The sequence below is a fragment of the Pteropus vampyrus genome, unplaced genomic scaffold (genome assembly GCF_000151845.1).
Source record: "Pteropus vampyrus isolate Shadow unplaced genomic scaffold, Pvam_2.0 Scaffold8, whole genome shotgun sequence".
Classification (NCBI taxonomy): Eukaryota; Metazoa; Chordata; class Mammalia; order Chiroptera; family Pteropodidae; genus Pteropus; species Pteropus vampyrus.
Window position 1 is genome coordinate 11,070,707 of NW_011888789.1, and position 19,847 is coordinate 11,090,553.

General features: G+C 41.3%; 1 long non-coding RNA gene across 1 annotated transcript; it reads right to left on the reverse strand.

Annotated features, from left to right (window-relative positions):
- Nucleotides 1-6,622: 6,622 nt before the first annotated feature.
- LOC111747122 lies at nucleotides 6,623-10,337 on the reverse strand. Its single transcript, XR_002783392.1, has 3 exons — nucleotides 10,173-10,337; nucleotides 8,787-8,851; nucleotides 6,623-6,735 (listed from the first exon to the last, which is right to left on the reverse strand). It is a non-coding gene; the product is annotated as an uncharacterized LOC111747122 (long non-coding RNA).
- Between the last annotated feature and the right edge of the window lie 9,510 nt (nucleotides 10,338-19,847).

Sequence of the window (19,847 nt, forward strand, 5' to 3'; positions counted from 1 at the left end):
CCTAGAATCAGGCTGGGCGAGAGGTCTACATCCAAAGTTTGGGCATCAGAAGAGAAAAACAATGAATATTCGGTCATCTTAATAACATGACCTACAATTTGTATAGCGCTTTCTACTTTCACAAAAGGCTCTTTCAATACATGATTTCATGTGATTAAATTGAACAAAAACAAGAATCCCCGTTTTACTGATGAAGAAGCTGAGGTTCGAATATAGTAATATTTACCTGCTATCTCATGCACACATTAAGAGTAAAGAGATGATTCATACCCATGTGTGCAGACTCTAAATCTAGTGACTTACTGGACAGAAGGTGGAGTGAGACGCAGCAGGTGTCCTAAAAACCAAGGTTGAGGTTGTTCTATATTGGTCTTGCTTTATAAGCTCAAGCTTTTGCCTGCTTGCCAAATGAAAGGTACACACTTTGTGTGATGTTTAAGCTTTCTAAAGTATTCTAACAACTACCATCTCATTTGAGCCTCAAAATAACTCTGTGAGGCAAGCAAGACTGACACTATTAATTTCATTTTACAGATGAGTTACCTGAGGTCCAGAAAGGTAAAGTAACTTTCCCAGGTACATAACAGTGAGAGAATTAAAATTAGAATCTAAGTCTCGTGACTCCCAGATCTAAATTGTTTTTGCTGGATTATGCTTCTTTTTGATCTCTGATTTAAAAGAACTTCTTTCCTAGAATGCTAATTCTTCATCAGCTAGGGTTTGTTTTCTAAGACTCAATAGCTCTGCATAAATTGAACATTTTTCTCACATCTTTTCTAATGCATTTTAGTTCAGGAAGAATCAGTGCTTTCGAGGAAGGTAGAAATGTTCCTTACTTTACTAGTTGCTTCTTTTCTTAATCTTGATGTTCCTCATCCAGAACCAAGAAACATTTTGGTTTAGTACTGCAGTATTTGATATTCCCCAGATGGTCTTGCTGTGGAAAGTTGCCATTGCTCTGGCAAAGCAAAGGGGAAGGGGAGACGCAGTACATCTCAGCCTCTTGGAAAGCAACCACAGGCTTTGATTTTTCATCTTAGAATTCAAAAGCTGATTGACAAGAAATCAAAAAAAAAAAAACCTAAGAGAGTGAGGGTGGTTACCACTTAGGCTTCATTGCGCCTAAGATCAAAGAGGATAGAAGATAATACCTGAGATAGAAGATCATAAATAATTTCAGTGACGTGGCTCAAGAAGTAACAGACATTTATACACAGAATCTGAGGAACAAAAGAAACAAACTAAACGAAAACAGACTCACAGATACAGAGAACAAACTGGTGATTGCCAGAAGGGAAGGGGGTTTGAGTGTTGGGTGATAAAGGTAAAGGGATGAAGGACTACAAATTAGTAGTTAAAAACAGTCACAAGGATGTAGAATACAGCATAGGGAATATAGTCAATAGTATTGTAATAGCTACGTATAGTGCCCGACAGGTACTGGAGTAATCGGGGAATCACTTCATAAATTATATAAATGTCTAACCATTGTACTGTATACCTGAAACAAATATAAAATAAAGTTTTTTAAAAATGGAACAGACATGCCACACTATGAGGATTGCGCACAGCAGGTGGAAATAATGCGGGAAGCAGAGGTATACTGGGCTGAACGACAGGCCCACCACCTTCTAATCCTCAGAACCAGAGAATATTACCTTACATGGCAAGAGATGTGTTTATGTTAAGGATCTTGAGAAGAGAAGGTTTTCTTGTTTGTTTATTTGTTTCTTGGTTTGTTTGTTTGTTCTGGGGGGTGGACCCCAAATGCAATCATATATATCTTTCTAGGTGAGAAACAGAGGAAGTTTTGAGACAGATGTACAAAAGAGAAGGTGATGTCAAGATGGAGCAGAGAGAGATGCGCACAAGCCAAGGTATGCTGACGGTCATCAGAGTCGGAAGAGGCAAGGAATGGGTTCTCCTCTAGAGCCTTAGAGAGAGTGTGGCCCAGGTGACACTTTGATTTCAGACTTCTGGCCTCCAGAACTATGACAGAATAAACTTCTGTTGTTTTAATCCACCAGGGTTGTAGAGTAATTCGTAAGGCAGCTCTAAGAAATTCATATGAACAGGTTATATTAGTATGTGAGTCAAGTACAGAAAGTCTGCAGAGAAGCATTTCCTAGAAGATCTAACCCTCGACTATATCCAGAATGTGTAGGGAGCAGAGCATCCAGTATGCAAGACCAAAAGGATATCAGACGTAAGGTAGTTGGCTCGGAAAATAATTCTAAATTGCATCCCCCTGTGAATCTACAATGGAAAGCAGAGCATGAGAAGTAAAATTCCAGGTTGCTTTGGAGGCCGAGACAGTTAACAGATCAGTGAGTAATTTATTATAAATGTAACGTAATTATGATCTCTACCCCCACCCCCAAAGACACACCCCCATTTGAAATTGTTCTCTGCAGTAAGGAGAGAAATCCAGGAATTTGGGAGAAGTCAGATTAATAAGAAAGAATTTTGAAATGTAATCCATAGTTGTGTGTGTGTGTGTGGGTGTGTGTGTGTGTAGGTGCTTGTGTTCCCTCTGCAGAGAGGGTGGCCAAGGCAGTAAATGGAACAGAGAGAGCATTAACCACTCCATGGCCTATGAGGCAGAGCTGGATGGAGAGTTATCTACCCACAACGGATAATCCAGAGGAAAAAATCATAAGGTTGATCCTTCCAATTTTTCTTTCCAAAAAGCAACATTAAAAAAAGGCAGGTACACAAATTCCCTAAAAACTAAAATATTTTCTGACCCCCATCACATTTTCTCATGCCTTTTGGGAAATATAGTGAAAAGGGAATAAGCATTGTCATTAGACAAATTGAATCTCAGCTCCAGGACTTAGCTGTATGTCTTTAGGCAAGTTACTAATCTCTCTGAGCTCCACTTTCCTCTTCAAAAAGAAGGGCCACTGTCTACTTCACACAGTTTTAGAACTAAATACATGATATATGTAATTTATTTAATATGTACAGGCAATCAACATTAGGTCTCCTTGAATACAATATTGGCTTCACCGTGAAGCCTAACCGATATCTGAGATGGCCTTCATTAAACAGGGAACTCGGAACTGACCCTGCTCTTCCTTATCAGCACCAATCACTTCCTTCAAACTTCTTGCTCTTGATGCAAATCTAAACTGATCCATTCACTTCCTAAACCAGGCCCCATGGAATATATTTTCTTACTGATAAGAAAACTCATTTAAAAGTGGGCTTTCCATTTGATGTCTTCTTTAAGTTTTACATTTGCAGAGACCCCCACTAATCCTCTATAACCATTTTTCTTTAAATCTTGAGGGGTTGCCACAGAGCAGTGATAATCCTCCTGTTCAGGGATAATCAGCAAATCAGGGACTGAAAATGTGAGACCTCAGAGCCCAGACTTCACTTTGTGGTGGCTCCAGGCCCCTCCCTCCAAGCTTTTCTGCTGTGAAGGGAACAGGCAAAGACCTCAAACCTCAGCTTTCTACCACAAAGAGAAAAACATAACAAAATCATCAGCCTTCTCCTACTGTCCCTTTCCATTTCATTAGGTCAGTGAAAAGCAAAAAAAAACAATTTTTTCTTTTAATTTTAATATTGTCAACTGTAATAAACTTAACTAAGTTTCACTAGCAAACTGCTGTTTGTTCAAAGGAATTAAACTGTAGTCTTCAAATCCTGCCTTAACTGGATATTTGGTTTTGGAATAAAACTGCAGTCTCTCACTGCACTAATGAATTCTGCTGGCTGCTAAAGAGCTGGAGCCGATGCTGAGCTCGGTAAGCTATTTGATTCATTTATCTCTAGTGACTCACTTAATACAATATATAAACAAAAGAAGAAATGCCTTCTGAGGCATTGGAAGCACTTAATGGCAACAGACAAGATAGTCACAGCAAGTTTGTTGACTCTTTCCACAACTTAAATAGCAGCCCAATTATCTGCATAAATGTGCAGTTGAGACTGAAGTGTTATGCAAACAGTTGAGGTGAATAAAACTTTATTAATTTGGGGCTGAGTATTGGGAGACTTTGGACACTTGAGTATCAGGTGAAGGCAGCCAGACCCCAAGGAAAGGGCTTTTTATCTCCAAAGGGTCCCTTGGTTTCTTCCCAGGAGCCCCTGATCCGAAGGTGCTCTCCAGGCTGGCTGCATTGTTAGACTGGCAGCCATTAGTGGGTGTCCTGGTTATGTCTGGGTCAGAATGACAGCCAAAACAAAACCACTGCTCTCAACATTTGTCATGTCCAGACTAGGAGAAACAAGGAAGTACAGAGGAATCGGAACTCAAACCAAAAAGCCACAAGTTTACTAAATATCTTCAACCTGAGAAAGAATAGTTGGAACATGTTGGCCGGTAAGGCATCCCAATTTTTCTCTGAAGTGAATTTCTGATTATGCTTCTATGTGAGAGAGTTTCAAAGGTGTCATCTGAGACAGAGATATTGATAAACTTTCCACTATAACTGTCAGGTTCTAAATAGATTTTGCGATGTTGCCTATTTCTCCACTCCTGCTCTCACTGCTTCCAGTTCTAATTTAAAACTCACTGGAGGTCTTGCAGCCATCCCTGTCCCCTTTTTTCTGAAGGGTCTTGAATAGTTAGTTACCTTCTCTGCCAGAGCACCCTTCTCTGGAATTACTCCTATTCATTCTGGCTTCAGGGCTTTCCTGTCTCACCCTCTTTGCCCTACTCAAATCTGAGTGAAGTAGCATTCCATCTGCAGTATGTTGGTATCTTTGGTTCTCTGAGTACTTGTTGGTATGCCCCCACTCCAATCTGAGTTTCATCAAGCTGAAGGCGTGGCATGTCTACCACATTTATTGCTATAGCCCTGGTACCTTGCAAGACTTACGGCACATGTTTATTAAATCTTTGCAGTCTGAGCGATAACAAAGAATCTGTGTGTCTAGAAGTATATATGTGTTTGGGCCCAGTAGGGAGAAAGAGAAAGACTCCAGATCAAACTGCTGATGATTTTATTTCCTGAACACAGGACATTAGTCTCTTAACAGTGGGTATTTGAGATAAAAACCAAAGCAGCCCTGTGCTTGGTATAACTGTCTTTAAAAAAATAAGACTCAGGTCAGTATGCCTCCAATCCTTAAAACTTCTAAAATATTTGGTGTTCCCAACGCATCTGTCTGGGCTCAGGGTCCCCTTTGCAACATGCTGTTGCAGCTCTCCCTCTATGCTTGGGTCGTTTCCTCTGTCCAGTTAGCTCGATTTACTCATTAGGCTCAGCGCCGGAGTCTTGGATCTGGACTCCACTCTTTGGCTTAAGCTGAACGTGCAAGATTTTCCCTTCATCAGGCTAATGAAGTAAGAATCTTATGTCATCATTAGTGCTGGTGTTAATCCAAGCAGAACTAATACTAGTGTTGTTCCAAGTAGAATTAACCAAGCCCAGCCCCCAATAAGCCAGATGTTAGTCAGGCATTCCTTACTGATGTTAATGAATAACTCCTTTGGGGTTCACAAACAGCTGAGTCCACCAAATGAACTTCAGGGACCCAGAAGCAAGCTGCTTGCCTAATAGAGATTTGTCCTAGGAGGATACTGCGGAGTCAGAATTTCTGGGCTAAAAGCAAGAAAGTGTGCCTGCCCTTTTCTTGGTAGCGAATGCCCATATTACTTCTTCTAGCTGCCCAAAGAGCAAAGAGAGAGCCGCCTAGGGGCAGCTATCAAGCTCCAGAGGCTTCCTATGGAGCGTTTCTTTGCAGATCCTTCTCTTTGTCTGAGTCTCTCTCCATAGAGATTATGCGTTTGTGTGTTTATTTCCTCCTCTGGGGTGTGAGTGCAAGGACTGTGTCTTTTCATCTCTAAGTCTCTGGCATCAGGTAGAGCGATCACCTAATTGTTGTATGGAAATAAATAAGGTAAAATGCCTTCCTGAGATGGTTTACTTCATCTTCCAATTCCACATGGCTTTTCTCTTACTCTCCATCCAGTAAAATGTATTAGCTTTAGACTTTCCATTTGTACTTGATTACTGCTGTCATAGGAATGTGATAATAAGAATAGAAACCATTTATAAGAAGGGCCAAACACTTTGCTAAAAAGATTTACATGCATTTTTCAACAACCTATGAAAGTAGTATATCAGGATTTTACAATAAATGACCAAGGTTTGAAATCTGAGCAAGGTGAGAGAAAGATTTGTTGTTTTACTTAAAGTCATAGGACTAGTCCAGAGAAGATCCAGAATGGTTGGTGACACATCTATCCATTCCCCTAGTAGTTGAGTGACCTATTCAACAGAAAATTACCCACCTGGAAAAAAAATGGGGCAGATGTCTGTAGTATTTCCTCTTCAAGGCGTAAAATCCTCATAGTAGAAGAATTTGTGAGAGGCTTAAATATTATGAGAAAAAAATAGAAGAGACAAAGAGAATAAATGGAAGCCTTTAAGAGTGTTTTTTGAATTGCTAAAATAATGAAAACAATACACAAAATAAACTATCAAAATACAATTTGCAGATGTTTAATTGTTACTACTTACTGGTTACTTTACTCAGATTCCATTTACTCTACCACTCCCCTTATGCTAGAATATTTTCATGCTCTCATTTTCAGTGAGATGCATATAAATGTCTTTTGACTAGTAGCAGATAATAATATGGATACCAAGAAGATTTGTCCCTTTGTGGCTGTTCCTCCATCCAGATGTTCCAAGTCCTGTTTATAAGGATTCAGCTATTGACTCCCTCCTCCTGGATGCCACCAGACCTAGAGATGAGAAGGAAGTTGGACTCCTGCAGTGGAAAAAGTGAGGCGTTACTGACCTGAATCCCTGCTGTGCAGGAACCTCGCTTCACCCGTGATAACTCTACACAAGAGCAGAGCAGAACACCCTGTCCTAACTGCACATCCTCTCACTCAACTCTCAGCTCCCACCTTGTTGGTTTAAGGGCAAGTATGTGTCCCAAAGGCCAGGCTTAGTTTGTCTCCATTTCCTTTTTTCTCTCTTAAAGCAGCACTGCAGAAATCTCAATGCCTATTCTTTCCATTATCTATCCCACTTTATGACCTTTCTCTCTGCTCAACATAGTTTCCTCTTTTTCTAATTATCCTTGTCAAGACTGACTAAAACTTTCAGTATATTCAGACTAAAAGACTCAGAAGAAAAATTTATAGAAGGGAATTTATTTATGGCAGGCTTTTCTTAAAGAACACTCATGGTTGGGGACAATTACTGCACATAGATTCTTTCCATGAGTCAATGTCCAGTCCATTTGTGCAAATCTGTTTTCTGAAAGTCAGACTATGGCAATAATAATAGACTCATTTATTGAACACCTAACCCTGTGCTTCAAGAACTGTGTTGGACTGGGTACTTCCCATGTAATATCTGTAACTTAATGACCCTCTAAAGAAAATATGATCATCTCCATGTTACCAATGAAGAAACTGAGGCCCATTAGCGTTAACTGATTTGTCTTAAAGTTACATCTTTGAAGATGAGTTCACTTCTCTTCCCTTTGTTTAAGAAACAACTGTTCATACCACAGAGGGGGAAGCCTGCTGGTGTGCCTAGAAAAGCCAACTCCAAGCTTCTGCAGGTAATTTCTTACGGCAGCCTCACTCCTCGAGAGGTATAACTTCAGAGCCCCCAGGGAGATCGAGAAGCTTACCCCCAGTCTATCACTCTATGCTCTCTCATGCCAACCCTGCTCCATGTGATCGAAAGTATAACATGATCAAGTGTTTTCTGACAGATAAAATGCCATGTTTAGAAAACTCTTGGTTTTTATACTTCCCACCAGGTCTATCTCTTTTCTCAGCCTTTTCATATATTTAATTTTTTAGTTTCAAATTGAGAAATAGTTCATAACACCGTATGAGATTTTATAATGGTAAACGAAAGATCAAGGTATGCTTTCAAAGGAACAGTTTCCTAGTTGGAAACATCACTGAAAACTCTAGAAGGGAATTGTGCTCATTTTAGGACTATGAATCCTTTGAGTTGGAGATGTTTCTTGAACATCTACTATGTGCCAGCATTTTTATGATATAATTTACATTTATTGTCACATTTAATCTTTACATCTCAAAGTAGTAATTATAACTATCCGTATTTTATTGATAAGAACACCAAGAATTGAAAAGTTAAAAAGCAGTGGAGCTAATGTTAGAACCCAGGACTGTCTGACAACAAAGCCAACAGATGCAGTTGCTTGGGAAGACTAAATCTTTGTCACAAAAACATAACTCCTCCCAAGAGAATTCTTTGACTGTCATAGTTGTTACACTTAGCTTGGTAGTTGGCATCAAATTCTTGACTGGCCAGCCATTGGTCTAAGGCCTGTTAATCTAGACACAGTATTTTGTGTCTCTGACCAGCCTGCTCATTGAATAAAGAGCACATGACCTCATTCTAAATGTGGAAAGCTACTGTTATTACAGTTATTTGTACAGTTATTTGTACAGTTATTTTAGATCAGGAGCTTTATCCTGATCTAAACTCTCTCTTTAAGAATGAATATAACCCCAATTTGAAATAGTCTACTTGGCAGCACCTTTTCTCTCTGCTTTCATGCCATTTGTATATTCTCAGCAAGTGAAGATGATCCTCTGACCTCTCTATAATCTTACAGGGTCAAGGCCTAGAGCCGACAACACCTAGGGAGATTCTGGCAAAAACCAAGCTGACGAGCGAGACATCCATACACCTTCTTCCAGGAAAAAGATTCATGGGTGGGAAAACAGCTTATAGTTAGACTGAGTTTGTTGCTGAGCCCACATGAGCTGCAGACTTTGTGCCCTCTGTGGTCTATGAACAGGGAGCTGGGCTTTGCTGTCTTACCAGGGAATGTCATCAGTGCCGCCATTGCCCAAAGTCCAGGACCCTCAAGGAGAAAGTGTGAGGAGCTAACATGGCAAAAATAGCAAAAAAGAACAAATCAAAGACCAAAAGTTATTTAAGTTATTTCATTTAAGGCAAATGATGCATTTTGACTGCTGGATTCAAAAGCAGATGTCAGTAGAAATAGCCAAGTGTAAGGCATTCAAAAGTGTAGAGTGTATAAATGAAGGTTATAAATATACACTGTTGTGATCCTAGTTAGCAAAACTGTTTTATATACTTGAAAGCTGCTAAAACAGTAGATCTTAAACGTTCTCACCACAAAAAAGAAATGGTAATTTTGTGACATGATTGTGGTGTTAGCTAGCCCCTTGGTGGTAATCATTCTGCAATACATAAATGTATCAAATAATCACATTGGATATGTTACACTTACACAATGTTATATGTCAATTATATCTCAATAAAACTGGGAAAATTAATTAATTTTACTTAATTAAATTATTAATTAATTAATGTTCAGTGCTATAATCTTTTAGTGATGTCCTTTATTCCTTTCCTTCCTGTGATCTCCTCTAGCTTATAAGGATGACACACAGAGTGTGAGAAATTTGTCCGACAGTATCGTTTATCCCCTACCCACCTCTGTGTCTTTCTCTACTCCACTTATTCAACACATACCCATATACATTCATAGGCTCCTCATTGTGGTTTAATCAACAGAACAGTAAATTACTTGTAGTTGTTATTCAATACTTAATATGTACTGGATGACAGCATTGCCAATATATTTATGAGGTTCCAATTTCGAGCAATGCTCTAGCTTTGGAAATAATCATTTAAAGTTTCTTCACGCATATATGTAAAAACACATTCCCAAGCACTCGAGTATATTTTTCCATTTGCATGTTTTCATAGCAAAAAATCCCAGCATTCATCTCAATAAAATGATTAACATATGCTGAATGCACTTTTAAAAGCCCAGAGATTCGTGGTCCACCCCAACACAAGAGAAACACACTGAAGCACACCTACGCACACACCCACATTGCACTGTCTCCTGCCCACCTCTGTCCAGTGAATCACTAGAGTCGAATACCCTCAGCTCCCTCTTGTCTTTGCAGACTGTCAAACCGCCAGCCTCCTCTGATTCTTGCCCTCCATTTCCCTCCAAATTAAATTTCAACTTTTCGTAAACCTCTGTGAAAATGACAAGTCAGTGCCAGAGCTGTCTTTTAATACACAAAAGCATAAATAATGCCATCCATCAGGTCTGTCACTCAGAAAGATAGATTGCTAGTTGTCCAGACCTCGCATGACACTGAAGCCAAAGTTAGAAAGTGTCCCTTTTCTTTTCCGTAGTTGCTCTCTCACTCCCATGCTTACCCGCTCGCTCTCTTTTTTATTTGCCGGACTGCTTGATTCTGATTAATGGTCCTGTCAGGGTGGGATTCCACTTGCTCGGATAATGAGTCAAGAATGTATTCCCTGTCACAGGCACAGCAGATGTCAGGGGCAGAAGGGCTCAGGGATGCCAGAAACAATATACAGTTTCTTCCTAGTCCCCTGACAGGCCAATATGCTGCACAAGGTCTAATTTATGTAGACAAAATGCAGGCGGGGCTGCAGCAACCGGAAACTGCCCCAGAAAGCCTGGCTATAATGCAGCTCATAAGCGAGGCCTGTGCATTGGCTGAGCCGGCAGGCAGCAGCAGGCTGGTAATGAACATCAGCAGCAGACTCAATAGTGCTGCCTCCCAAGGCCTGAACACACTGAAAGGCCCAGGACCCCTTTGACTTCATTAAACTGCACTTTATATCATTATGGGAAGAAATCAAACAGGGCAGAGGGCTTCTGTTTCCTTTAATAGCTTGATTGGGTTATTCACTGTTGGGCATTATCATCCTGGAGCTGCTGAAGGGTGCTGAGAAGTGTCAGCCACAGAGCTGCTCCAGCCAGACACCCTCTTGCTTTGACGGGACTAATTCGATCTCAGGAGTTTGTACACCGAAGAGACTCGAGTCAGGGCCTCCCATCATTCCACTGGAAATAGAGCTGTTCCAGGAAACAGAGCTGTTCCTCGGCCAAAACGTAGATGCCTTGGTCTTAGCCCAAAGGTGGACACACTTTCATACAATCAACCTGTCCGCACAGATTTTGTGCAAATGCACATATTCCTTTTTTCAAGAAAAATCTCTTGGACTGTTTCTTGAGTTATAGCATTAAATCAATATATATTTCCCTTAGAAATGAAAATATGACCACATTTCTTTGACATACAACTCAAGCATTTAAATGTATGGTCACACTGGAATTAAATAATTCAAAAATCAGGCAGGGGACTGTCACATCACCAAGACCGAAATGATAAAATTCATATTTTCCATCCTCTGTTTTAATCTTAACCATGTTACAAGCATCTTCCATTAAAAACATCTTCAAAGAGATGCTAAAACTTCATGTATTAAGTAGTGTTAAGTGTTCTGTGACTTAACACTACTTATTATCATGACTCTGACATCTAGACCACATTTCCGTGGTTCCGGTGAACTTTTCCAATGGGGTCTCTGGCTGCAGGTGCAAGGTTGTGGGTCCTGCTTGTTAAAAGGCAGCAGGCAGCATGACTGAGCTTGAAAGCCCAGTCAAAATGTTATAAGCTTAGCTGACATTTCTTTCTTTCTAGTGGTGTTTTTTTTTCCCCCCTATTTTATTAACATGCTTTTCTCCTTCTCAGAGACTTAATTTAAAAAAGATGTCATCATTGCGGGAGCTAATGTGATGTGGCAGAAAATGTGGATTCTAGAGGTATGCAGATTGGTGTTTGAGCAGGTTCTGCCTCATGCAAGGTTCAAGGCTGTGGGCAGATCACTTAAGCTCTCTGAAACTCGTTCCTTTCAGCTATAAAATGCAGGTAATGCTGTCTACTTGGCGTCATTTGTGATCATGCATACACAGTGCAGAATATGTGTGTTAGGCCTTGTGTAAGCAGTTTCTGAAAACCAGGTGGTCAGTAAATGGTAGCAATTATTGTTATATATTTTGTCCCACTGACTAACATTGTACCACGCAAAAGCTACTCCTGTGCAGATATGATGCCTTCCTCACTATTTAGTGGGAAAGAAAGAAATGAAAATGAGCCCCCCTATAGTCTTCACCCACTTCAACCGAGTTCAGATATACCAATCATGAGTTTATTTGTACCCATCTCATCCTTACACCCTCCAAAGCCCATCCTGGTTCCGAACGCATTTCCTAACTTCTGGCTCTCGGCCTTCGAATTTAACCCCGTTCCTTTCAAATCCTGAATACTGACTGAATCTCTCCTAATTCCATCCACATATGTTTCACCACTAGTGGCTATCTGAGATTTTCACAAGAGACAGCAATGAGAAAAGAAAGCAGAAACAAAGTTCTGAAGTAGCCTGCCTTCACAGAGAAGGAAAGATAGACTGCTTAATGGGCAGAAAACAAGTTACAGAAGAGTATGTATAATAAAATCCAATTTACGCTAAGTGTCTGTGTTTATTTAAATTTATTTAATTTCCGGAAGGATCCATAAGAGATTTGATAGTAGTTACTTCGGGGTTGTAGGTGGGAGGTCAAATTTTTTTATAATGACTCTGTGTTACCTTTATATTAAGAACTAATTTTAAAATAAAGAAAAAGAAGTGGAAATGCCAAATCAAGCAAACCTACTTTCCGAACTGCCCACAACTTAAAACACCGACCCTTCTCTAAGGGTCTAGAATTAACTAGAGGACCATCAGGCCAAAGCAAATATCATGATATCTGAGTCCCACTTTGTGAAAATTCAGTGTGAAAAATCCAAACACCAGGCGGTGCTCCAGCGAGAAGAAACTGCAATAAAGAGCTCGACTGTGATGTAGCAATGTGGGAAGGTCAGATGGCAGGAAGTGGACTTGGCAATGGACAAGGGCAGCCATGTGCAATAGGGCTACAAGGTAAGGACCCGCCAAGGAGAGATCACAACACAGAGAGGTGTGTAATGTTTTATAATTATTGAAAGATTTTCATGGTACATGTAGCTCTTTCAATGGTAAGCATCTGCAATATGTTTATATGTGTCTATACATACAAGCATCACTGTGGAGCTGGAGCAGGGCAGGGAAATTAACATTTGCAAAGATAGTGGCTGCTGCCTCCAAAAAATAAGCCCAGAGAAGCAATTTATAGGCACCTCGTGGGAAACAACTTATTGTGTAAAATGAGCTACATTTGCACCAGCTCGACCTTCGAATGTGCCTATTTTGATTTATCTGAGTGGAGGTCATTTATCACAGGCTAAAAAAATTCCAGAGCTGAGGCACTAAGCAAGGTCACCAGAAAGATGCCAGGGTGAGAACACTGGAACAAAAACTGAGAACGGTGGAATGGAAAATTAATTTTAATTCTCAGTTACTGAACTGTTTCCAAGGCCTGTCCGCTCTAGGGTGCGGGAAAGTGTGGTATGGAAACTGGCCCTGGCTGATTTTATGCCCCTGTCTAGGGCTTTGCTAAAGTGTGCTGGGACCAGAGGGTCAGCCCCACAGCAACAGTGCAGGCAAGCATGGAAACAGTGATGTCATTGGCTGCGAAGGGTTGAGAGTTGCAGAGATGAAGTGCATTTTCCTCCATGCATTTCCTGAAATGTCCTAATGAAGAGAAGCACTGGAATTGATAGCTGGTTCATCTCTGGTCACGTACATGGTACTTCTTGCCCCAGTGTTAACACTCAAGTTTCTCCACTTCCCTGAAGTCCTCGAATTTCCCTTCCATCTTAGTAAATCATTGATGCTGCTTTCAAAGGCAGCTCAGGTCCAACTGTCTCTGCCTTTCTTGCTGTAAAATACCCAGAGTCCTTTTTTGAAAGCTGAATCCCAGGTATGAAATATACAGCCATGTCAGGAGCCTTCCTTTGCTCTCCCTTAGGATATGCTCTCTAGCAACATTCTGTAGAGGGGAAAGTTGGAGGGACTGACCTTGCTCTTTCCTTAGCACGGGTCATTTTTGACAGGTATCATAGTACTCGGTGAGCCTCTGTCTCCTGGGTGATGCTGGTATTCAGTGCTGGGGGCATAATTAACCCAAACCTGGAAGTTACTCTCAAAAATATCTTCCCTAAACCAAAAGCACTTGGGGCCCTGAGGACAGTTTAATCAGGTCTTCACTAAAAAGATTAGTAATTATCCTAGTTCACTTACCAGCTCCTCAGAGAAGAAACCTCTCTAGTTAGAGCAGTTTCCCCCCAACTCCTAGTCATGGCATTTTTTATTTCCTTCATCAAATGTATCTTAAAGTCTAAATTTCCTCAAGAATCTGAGGCAAGCACGGCCCTTGTTGTCTGCAAAAGGGAGCTTGACTCTACTCACACTCCAGAGAAGATGAGAAGAGGTAGGAACTCAGTCCAGCACTGCCCACCTTAAAGACTAGGAGACTAGAACATTTACCCATCAATTCCTGATGTCCCCTGTTGGCTGAGAGTTGTGCCTAGAAGCACAAATTCCCCCTTGCTGCTGGCCTGCTATTGGCCAAGGAGCTCCTGAAAGGTGTCTGAAAAAACCCTGGGGCAGAAGGCAGGAGATGCAGGATGCAGGCTGGAAGTGAGACACAGGCAGCTGGCTCCAGCAAAGTCTGAGTTCACATGGAATTGTCCACCATGGGTACTGGCTGACATCAGAGGTGGGCCAAAGGGATATGGCACGGGCACCAGAGGCATCTCTTACAGCAGCGGTCTCCAATGTTTTTGGCACCAGGGACCGGTGCTCCTATGAGAATCTAATGCCTGACGATCTGAGGTGGAGCTGAGGCGGTGCCGCTAGTGCTGAGGAGCGGCTGCAAATACAGATGAAGCTTCGCTCACTCACTTGCCACCCACATCCTGCTGTGCAGCCCTGCTCCTAACAGGCCATGAACCAGTACTGGTCCAACGGCCCGGGGGTTAGGGACCCCTGTCCTACAGCACTTAATATGAAATTATCTTATTTATAAGACGTCCACCTATTTAATGTCTCTCTCACCCCACTTGACCACTCCATGAGACAAGAGACCACCTGTATGACCTGTAAGGGCCCATAATAAACTTTTGTAAGAATTAGAAAATGGCACTGCCCCAACCTCACTCAAGTGGTCACCATTTCTCAGGCACAGGACTTGGCCAGAAGAGGTTACCTTTAGAGTAACTGCCCTCTCTGCCCCTCAGTGGACTGTTCTAGTTCAAGGCAAAACCTGCATATTCAAGATAGAAGCCATGACTATTTCTTCTGTCTTGTTGACTAGATATTCACTGTATCTGGGATAGTAACCACCACACAGCGGGTGCTCAATATTTCCTGTTGGATGAAAGAATTCAAATCACCTTGGCCAATCCCTTTATGTGTATTGTAAGTTTTATAAGTTGGCCTCCTTTGAACATCAGAAGTAGTTTCCTTCTCTGGATGTCTGGTGGTCACATGGCAAGAAGCAGTGTTTCCTGACCTCAGGGTCTGCTGGCTACACTGGGCTCAGGAGAAGGATGAGGTCCTCCAGGAATGGTCCCGGAGTACACAGTCCTTCACCACAGACTGCAATGGGGATTAGCCTAAATGACCCGATTTTAAACTGATTTCCAAAATACCCAGTTCAGCAGACATACTTTTGGTTCTCTTTTAAATAAATGTACCCCTCCACATTTACCTAACTTTGACCATATTTATTATAGAATCCTAGCTCTGGCTTTATGACTTGGGTAGCATTTAACCCATCCAGCTCTCAGTTGTTTTATAATAATAATTCATGTCGACTACCAATGAATGGTACACTACACACCCAAGTCAGCTGCTTTAAAAAAAATCAGACTTTTTTCCTGAACATAGGGCAGAGACCAAGAGGATAGTTCTGTGATAAGGGTAAAAGTTGGATTTCACCCACTGCAAAAAAAAACAAACAAAAGACCTCACATTCTCTTTTTTTATTTGTGGCTTTTCCTTGATTTTTCGTAAACCTAAAAAGTAGACAAGAAAACAGATACTGTTCTAGCATCTCTGAGAGACATGGCATACAGTTACTAAAGCATGGGAACACTAGGGCTCTCAGATGCACACAGGTGTCTTGGACTCACATATGCATATGCACACACCTAACCTCACAAAAGTATCATCAGGAGTCAGAGTGTTTGATTATATTTCATGAGCTGAAAATCTAGTCACGACTATATGCAGAACTGTGGAACTTTAGTCTGATCTCAACTGATCGTATGAAAGCTAGGGCCAAATCTTAGAGGTAAATTTATTTGAACAGATGCAAAAAGCAATTTTCAGTTTTGTAAAAGACTTCTAGATTTTCGATTATCAACCACTCCCCCTGCACACACACCTCAGGCCAGTTTTAACAGATACTCACTTATGGAAAAAGAGTAGCTCAGTTTATAGTGGCTTAATGAATTCCGGATTCCGATCTTCTCAGAGAAAGCAAATACGGTATTAGGGAGTGTTATAGATTGAATTGTGTCCCCAAAAAGATATGTTAAAGTCTTATGTCCCAGTATCTCAGAATGTGACGTGATTTGGAAATAAGGTCGCTGCAGATGTAATTAGTTAAGATGAGGTCATACTAGAGTAGGGACGGTCCTTAATTCAGTATGACTGGCATCCCAATAAGAAAGGAGAATACCATATAAAGACACAGAGACACACCGGGAGTAGATGGCCATGTGACAATGGAGGCAAAGGTTAGCGTGATACATCTACAAGTCAAGGATTGCCAAGAACTGCCAGAATCTGAGAAGAAGCAAGGATAAATTTTCCCACAAAACCACTAGGGAGAGCATGGCCCTGCCAACACCTTGATTTCAGACTTCTAGCCTCCAGAACTGTGAGACAATAAATTTCTGTTGTTTTAAGCTTCCCAGTTTGTGGTACTTTGTTATGGCCCTAGGAAACTAATACAGTGAGCAAACTAGATGACAGCATAGAAAGTACATACCATTAGAGCTCCCAGGTATAAACATCTCCGCCCCGCACTGCCCGCAGAGTGAACGCTGGGCCTCTGTGCATGGTGGGCATGCCTCAGAGAGCAAAGAGGACCCTCAGGGAAATTCTTCTCAGTGGCCACAACATTTGGCTACACCCCGGTCTGCATGCAGAGGAGGAGGACAGTTCTTTGGATAGGAAGTAGAATTCTTAAGGAGCTAGAAAATTCAGCCCTTCACCACCATGAGAGTTTTCGGATCTCTGAGGAAAACAAAATCATGGATAAGGTTGTAAATCTAATGTTTCTTCAAGAATGTAGTTAACCTCAGAAAATCTTGGGAGACTTTTGTAGAAGAAGAACAGGAAGGAGAGGAAGGAGCAGGAGGAAAAAGGAGGAAGAAGGAGGAGGGGAGAGAGAGGAGAAGATAGAGAAGAGAAAAGGAGAGAGAAGAACAGTACAAGGCAAGATTTCAAAAAGAAAGGAATGAAATGCTCATCTTAACTCCTCTTTCTCGTTCATCCTCAACATCTTATTTATCTCCATATATGCATTTTTGAGCCCATCAACTTTCTCCCTTCCCTCAACCATGCTCTCATTCAGAACCTCACACCCTTTCATACTGTTAAAGCTTTTTACTGTCTCCAGAATAAACCTCGACACAGTTACCAGGATGAGCATGCCCCTCTCCTGCTCATAGCACTTCCTTAGCTTTCTATCACTCATGGATACCCCTTAACGCAGTACCCTGGAACCTGCAACATCACACTTCCTGTATTATCGTGTGCCCCTCACTGCACGGCATCCTAAACTAAATTTAGCTATATGCTTTGGTTTCTCATAAGCATCTGCTTTTTTCCCTGCTTGAAATATCCTTCTCTTTTTCGCCCTATGAATTTCTGCTCATTCTTTCAGAACGAACACAACTATTACCTCCTTTGTAAAGACTTTTATTGCCTCAGCCATGGCGAAATGAATTCTTCACTTTCCTGTACTTCCATCAAACTTCAAAAACGGCAGCTACCACACTGAGTTGTGGATATCCAGTTATGCGACAATTTGCCCCATTACACTGTATGTTCCATGAACACTTTATTCAACCATAGTGCTCCAAGGCCTGGCATTACGTCTGAAATGTGGAAGGTTCTTAATAAATATTGAAAACATGAAGAATATGTGAATAAGAATAACATACACCAGGCACTACAGTTTACCCTCATTGTCCCCACAAGCTGGCCAGATGTCCTCCATCCGGCATCATTTCCCAAACTCATAAGAGAAATTCACTTGATTCTCAGATACCACCGCCACCTGCTTCCCTGCACTCTGTGCAAGGCTTTCACCAAGTTCAGGGTTGGCTTCAGTCTATGGAAATAAATAGGTTTCCACTTAGACACAATAGAGCCAGCTAATTTACATCAGAAAGAGGTTCTAGGCCCCTGCTTCCTGGACTGAGCAGAGAGAACAAGATGAAGAGTTGCAACCTGAGTTACTGCATCCAGCCTGGCCTCTCTCTAACATCAGCGCCTTCTGCCCCTTTGACAAAGGTTTATGTTCGAAGTCATTAAGGTTTTCTGCCAAAACACAATGTGTTTCTCTTTAAAGGCCCTTATTCCCGCTCAGAAGTTTCTTAATCAGAAACAGTGACTAACTGTTAAACTCCAAATAAAGGAAATAAAATTAAATGTCCCAATTGCTTTTTGCTGATTTGGGCTTTGGTTTCATTTTATTATTTTCTTTACAAGCCTTAGGCTTACAGAGGAGCTCCCCAATGCCCAGTTCCCCCACTCAGCTGTGGAAGGAGAGAGGTGTGATGCTCAATGTGACGTGTGAGTTATAGTTTCTCTAAACCACGTGGCGGTGATGAATGGAAATATAAAGCGCCAACATTTAACACTAGTATACCTGGCCTGTGTTTGGGAGGCTGCGGTGAGCCCCTACCTGATTCAGCGCTGGGGCATTTCCAGGGCCAACGAGACAATGGCTCAGGAGGCCAGGAGGGGATTCTGCCAACTTACACCTCCTCACATGAATTCCAGTTGCCTTTCCTGTTTATGAAAGGCAACTGCAGTTGGCCTCCTGGATCCAACCATGGAAATACCAAGAATATGGCCATTGAGGGGCAGTCTAAAGACAAATCCAGAAAACAGGGAAGAAAATTCAGAGAACAAAAGGAACAATAAGAATGAGAGAAACTTGGCAGAAAGACTTAGACCCATTAATGTGAGGACCAGAGAACATCCATTTCATCGTCCACATTGTACATACAAATGAGGAGAGTGGGGTCCAGAGAAAGCTGGACTCCCAAAAGAGGACGAAAATTGTCCCATGCCACCTTAACTTTGCCGGATGAAAGAAAGTGTGAGGAACAGGGCCAGCTAATGTCTAAAACACACAACACAGCTCCTGGCACAAGGTAGTCAATAAATATTTGATAAAATAATGTTACATAATAGTTCACACAAGGAATAAAATAACCCAATATTTGTGCTGTCCCTCAGGCAACTCTCCATGAAGAAAATCTGGATTTATTAACTTTATTTGGAAATGATTCCAAACTTAAAAGAAGTTGCAAGAATAATACAAAGAATAACCACATACCCTTTACCCAGACTCATCAATTTTTAATGTTTGCCACATCCGTGTTCTCTATCTACCTACCTATATACACACACATATAATTCGTTCTGAACCATTTCTGAGTAGGTTTCTTTGGGCCTGTTTCCCTTTATAATTTCAATGTGTATTTCCTAAGAACAAGGACAGTCTCTTACAGTTATCATATCCAGGAAATTTAACATTCGCATAATATTTTTAGCTATTCTACAGTTCATTTTCAAATTTTGTCATTATCTTAGTAACGTCCTTCATGGCATTTTCCCCTCACGGGACCCCATCCAGGATCACACTATACACTTAATTGTCATGTCTCTTTAGGTCACTTTAATCTGCACAGTTCCTCAGCCTCTTAGTCTGTCATAAAATAGACATTGTTGAAGAGCACAGCCCAGTTCTTTTACAGAATGCCCCTCATTTTGGACTTGCCTGATGTTTCCACACAATTAGATTCAGGCCACACCCTTTCGGCTGGAGTACTGCATGAATGATCTTGTACT